At 47.4% G+C, this 6000-nt stretch overlaps 1 pseudogene; it reads right to left on the bottom strand.

Annotated features, from left to right (window-relative positions):
* The window catches only part of LOC102169868, a 35554-nt pseudogene extending 29787 nt beyond the window's left edge, over positions 1-5767 (bottom strand).

Raw genomic sequence — 6000 nt, forward strand, 5'->3', positions numbered from 1 at the left:
GACGGAGGAGCCTGGTAGGCTGCAGTCCTTGGGGTTGCTAGTAGTTGGACACGGCTGAGCGACTTCACTTTCACTTTTCACTTTGATGCATTAGAGAAGGAAATGGCAACCCACTCCAGTGTTCTTGCCTGGAGAATCCCAGGGACGGGGGAGCCTGGTGGGCTGCCGTCTGTGGGGTCGCACAGAGTCAGACACAATAGAAGCGACTTAGCAGCAGCAGCAGCAGCAGCAGCAGCAGGGTTCTAGAGTGGGTGTCCCTGATAGCTCAGTTGATAAAGAATCTGCTGCAATGCAGGAGACCCTGATTTGATTCCTGAGTCAGGAAGATCACCTGGAGAAGGGATAGGCTACCCGCTCCAGGATTCTTGGGCTTCCCTGTTACTCAGCTGGTAAAGAATCTGCCTGCAGTGCAGGAGACCTGGGTTTGATCCCTGGGTTGGGAAGATCCCCTGAGAAGGGAAAGACTACCCACTCTAGTATTCTTGCCTGGACATGACTGAGCGACTTTCACTTTCACTTTCAGGGTTCCAGATTAGGAGTTGGAAAGTTTTCCATAAATGCCAGATGGGGCGTGTTCTATGGGCCCTGGTGTCTGTGTTGCCACCACTCCTCTCTGCCTCTGTGGTGAGAGCGCAGCCATAGACAGCATGTAAGGTGAGTTCCAGTAAAGCTCTACTTACAGGATCAGACAAGGGATGATTCTCTTTGGCTCTCAAGCCATAGTTTGCCAACCTCTCTTCTACACTGAAAAATAACAGAACTGATCTGGATCCTAAACACTTTTATGCCTTCTTTGAAAAATTTTGTCTCTGTTATAAGCCAGGCCTGTGTAATGTATGGAGAGAAAGTGAAGATTGTATGGGATGGTTTTACCCTCATGAACATGCCAGAGCACTGAGCTAGACACTGCTCAGATAAACATACATGTGAGATCCGTGATAAGCACTGCTGTGTGGATGCCAGTGTTCTGGCGCTCATTGTAGGAGCACCTGGGCACTCAGCAGACTTGGGGTATCAGGGAAGGCTTCTTTGAGGAAGTGAAGCGTTGGGGAAGAGGTGACGATAGGTACACATTTGAGAAACTGAAGGAATCCTGTGGCTTGAGGTGGAGTGTGAAGAGGAGAGTGGAGGGAGGTCAGAAGGAAGTGGGCAGAGAGCATCCCTTGGAGGCCTTTGGACAAGTGAGCCAGGGAGAGTTTGAAGTAGAGGGCGGGACGCAGGAGTCATGAGATCAGACAGGCATTTGAGAAGGTCGTTCTGGCCGCAAAATCAAAGTCTCAGAGAGGAGTGAGAATACAGGTGGAGTCTGGGAAGATTTTAGGCTCATTTGGGAGGTTTTTGCTGCAGTCCCAGGGAAAGGCAAGGGTGGTCTGGATGGGGTGGTGGTGGTGGAGCTGAAGAGAGCTGAGGGGCATTGAGGAAACCAGAAGCAGGGAGGTGAGTGTGGGCTGAGGGGAAGTGGAGAAGGAGCGGTAAGGAGGGGCCTCTGGACTTCTGGCTGCACAGTAAGGAGGTGATGGGAGGCGTGTCACTCACCGGAAAACACCCCAATGTTGTCTGTTTCTGAGGGAGAAGCAGCTGAGTGTGTTTTGGTGTGAGGTGCCACTGAAACAGTCTGGGGTGAGGCCAGTGGGGGCGGTGGACATGTGGATGTGGAGGGCGCCTGGCGATGGAGGCGTGGGCAGGGGCACCTGGCGTGATGCCCAGGGGAGGTGTGTGCAGGAAGGGGAAGAGGACCATGGACACTGCAGGGTGGGCAGGGCAAGGATGGGGGAGTTTCCAGAAAGGACGGTTTCAGCAAGGGCTCAGGAGACATGGAGGTCAAGGGAGACCAGGCCTGCAAATCAGAGCAGAGCTTGAGGGCCCTGTGATGCCTCAGGACATCAGCAGAGCCAGACAGAGATTTTCCCTGCCTGAATCAGAGGGGAACATTCCAACTAATCTTACGCAAGGCACAGAACCATCCTTTCCTTCCCTGTGATGTTTCATCATCCCCAGGTCAAGCCTCTCCTCTGTGTCATTTTAACAGCCTAGAGCTCTTGAGAAACATCATGGCCAGTATCCATTGAGACAGAAGATCTGACTTTTCTCTCCCAATTTGGCCTAGGATATTCCATTTACTATTCCTTATGAGCTTTAGGCATTTTATGACAAACACAGTCCTCCTCTGACAAGTTAGTTGATTTACATTTTACAGGCCCTCCTAGGACCAAGCAAATCCATGTATAGTCCATGGATCAGATGAAAACCTCATGACCAACATTTCCTTTGTTGGCAAGGGGACATGACAAAGACCAATATCTTAAACGAGGAGTGAGTGTTGTTTATTATTTGAGATTTATGCACCTAAAATTATATTTATCCTGGAGAGAAAAGAGCAAGAAATATTAAACCAGATTTCCAGGAGGTCTTGGCAATAGCATGGCTATAAGCCAGTGAGTTACTAATGTTTTTGGCCTTTTATGCTCTCTTCCTTTTTGAGAGGAGTAATGTTGAGATAGACAAAGAAGGAACTTTCCAGAGCATGTTTCTGGGGGAAAAAAAGGCTCATGGTGTAATTTCCTAGCATAAGTATTTCACTGAAAAGAACTTTTTACCTACTGGTCTCGGGCATCACAAATATTTCTCCTCAAAAAAAAAAAAAAGGGAAAAACTCAAACAGCACCTAATCCTTGTCTTTTTCCTAGTTTAGTACAAAAAGAGGGAGGAAAATGATGAAGTGTTATTACTTTAATATGTTATTATGTAATAATAATTTTAATGAAATTTATTAAAAGTAACTAGATTGTAGGTTTCACATTTACATGAAAAAGAAGAGCAAGAAAACTACTCTGATTTGATAGAAACAAGAGTCATACTTTAATATCGATGTGAAGACTGAATATAGAACCTCCTTATCCCAGACTAATTATTCAAGAGAAAGAAAAATAAATGATAAATGAAACTGAGAACTGTATACGCAGTCTCTTTATCAGGGGAACCCCCAGTGGTGGTTACCTCAGGGGACTTCCTGGAATCCAGGGGAGGGGCAGGGAGAGAGACAGACAGAGAGAGAGACAGACAGAGAGAGAGAGACAGAGAGAGAAGACGCTAACCCAGAGGAGAGGTCAGCCACAGACCAGACGTACCCTTAGATCTGGAGAAGCACAGCCACGAGGGAGACAAGAGGCAGCTGGTACAGACGATGACAGCAGCAGACGCACCAAGGGATGAGGCCTCAGCTCAGGAGGGTCAGGACACACCCTCGAGGAGTTAAAAAGTCATAGGACGTAACCACGGCCTAACTCAACGAGGCCTGAACCTCTGAGCCACAGGAGACTGACCCGTGCTCGCTAAGCTGCAGGGGATCTTGTCCCAGGGACTCAGAGCTCTGGGCTCTCTGTTTAAGAGAAGTCAGGTTGGTGAATGTCTTCAAGTTCTACTTATGGTTCCAGTGAAGACTTGGTATCCCACAAGACATGCTGCTCTGTGGTTAAGGGAGAGATGGCTGTATGGGTGCACATGTTAGATTCTTGCCGTGGGTGCCCTTCCCCTCCAGTCTCACCTTACAGAGACCTTCCTGGCTGCCACAGATGGACACACATGTCCATCTGTCCTTGGCTGGGTGCATAAAGGATGGTGGGCGGATTATGCAATTTTACTTGTAACTGTTTTAGCCAGGATAACAGCTCTGGGATTCTAAAGCATAAATGCATTTAAAAATCGACAGTAGTGAAAATCAGAATAGTTGTAGACAGCAACTAAATGGTGACTTCATACCAGGCACTTTATACATTTGAGTTAAAAATCTTCAAATGCTTTTTGGAAATATTAATGTCTTTAAAGACAAGGTAACAGACTTAGAGATTAAGAAATCCACATAAAGTTAATTGATTGGTATAAAACAGCTGAGATTTGAATCCACAGGTTTCTTATTCCAAAGCCTGTACTTTTTCTTTTATATTAAGCACTCCCTGTATAATTTATTTTTCTTTTCTTTTTGTTTTGTTTTCCTTAGGGAGATTTTCTTAGGATACTTAGAAGCCCAGGTTAAGTTCTTCGCATCATGAAAAGAAAAACCTAGGTGTACATTGTATACAATACAATTCTTATTCACCCAACATGCATTGTTCTTTAATCACAGAGGAAACAGGCTTTAATAAGATATAACTGATAGTCTGTAGGTTACCCTTCATTGCTGGAAGAAGACCCGCTAAGTAAATCCTTTGAATGTTTGTTCCATTTGCCTTTATGAAACTAAACACATCTGAACTTCAGGCAACATATTTGCACAGCTGCCTGTTTAGAATGGGAATATAATTAGTGAAAAATTCCCCCGGGAAATAAAATGGCTGCTTCCTGGATCATCCTTTTCCTCCTTTCTCCTAGCCTGCTTCTTCAGTTGGCTTATCTTCCTTTTTTACCCCGTTTCATTTCCCACGTGCCCCCCTCACCCCCGCCCCCAGTCTCAGCTCAAATGATAATCTCCTTCAAAAGCCTCCTCTCCTTCTCCTAGTTATGTATGGTTTAGAAGCAATCCGTAGGGCTGTTAAGCTGTCAGTTTCCTTGCTGCTTGCTCAGACCTTCTTACCTGCTGACTATCCAATTAAAAAGACACAAGTAACACTGTCAGCTGGCTGTAGAACATTGCTTATGAAAATGAATCGAGTAAGCTGAATTATCTACTGATGAGGACCCAGCACTCTGAGAATGCTGCAGTGCTTTCTTCATCAACTGTTCGTCAAACTGGATAGCTTTCCCGTTTTCTATGGTGATAACCTCAGTCTTGAAAGGGAACATGTTAGGGTTTGTTAATCCAGTCGCCAAGGAGATGACAGATTTCAGGGCCTTGTCCAATTTCTCATCTTAAACAACATGGAAGAGAAGAAGAAACACTTTCAGTGAAGACTTTCATAAACAGAGATGGTCAGTATGTTGTGTGAAAGGCAAAGCAACTTTACAGTGTAATAATGTCTAGTGATAGAATGCTGCTGCTGCTGCTGCTGCTGCTGCTAAGTCGCTTCAGTCGTGTCTGACCCTGTGCGACCCCATAGACGGCGGCCCACCAGGCTCCGCCGACCTGGGATTCTCCAGGCAAGAACACTGGAGTGGGTTGCCATTTCCTTCTCCAATGCATTAAAGTGAAAAGTGAAAGTGAAGTTGCTCAGTCATGCCCAACTCTTAGCGACCCCATGGACTGCAGCCTACAAGGCTCCTTCATCCATGGGATTCTCCAGGCAAGAGTACTGGAGTGGGTTGCCATTGCTAGTCTGAAAGAAACATAGAAGATGAATTTTTCTGGGCTGACCTCGCTGGTGGAGGAAGTAAGGAGTCAACAGGTGCAGCTAAGAAGGCCGACTGATCAGGCGGCAAGCCAGGGGCCACAGTAACAGAAAACCCTCCTCCACTCGGCCCCTCCTGGCTCGCCAGGCTCCCTGTGCTTCTTTCCTGTCCTGGGTACCCACCTTCCCTGCTCTGCACATGTCTGCAGGCTGTGCTGAACCCCACCTCCTGTGCCCAGAAGAGCCTCCTGGACCCTAACCAGGACGTGCCCACCGCAGCCTGGTCTCTCTCTGCTGCTGATTTAATGCCCTCCTGCCTATTTCAGCCTGACTTCTGTGTCAAGTCTGCACAGAGCCAGGTTCACCCAGCCTGGAGCTGCGGTGTGGGTGCCCCCCCTCCACTTCCACTCTGGGGGAGAGGGGCGCAGCTTGGACTCACACATGACTCTGATGGAATAAGGTTTTCTGGTCGCACTCTTGACTGTGATGAACCGTGTGTAATTCATTCTGGATCCAAGTACCACGCCCCTCCTTTGGTGGTTGAAGACTAGGAAAACAAAACAAGGATCCACATCAGTCCTGCCACCTAATTCTCACCCAGGAAAGATCTCTTCTGCTGCTGGTCGGTCCCACTCACATGGTCAGGCTTCATGTCCCCTTCTGCCCATCAGAGCAGCTACTGGAATGCAGGGGACCTGAGGCTGTGCTTGGAAATTCAAGGCAGAGAGTGGCCAGTGTG

Source organism: Capra hircus, chromosome 8, assembly GCF_001704415.2.
Source record: "Capra hircus breed San Clemente chromosome 8, ASM170441v1, whole genome shotgun sequence".
NCBI classification, from domain to species: domain Eukaryota; kingdom Metazoa; phylum Chordata; class Mammalia; order Artiodactyla; family Bovidae; genus Capra; species Capra hircus.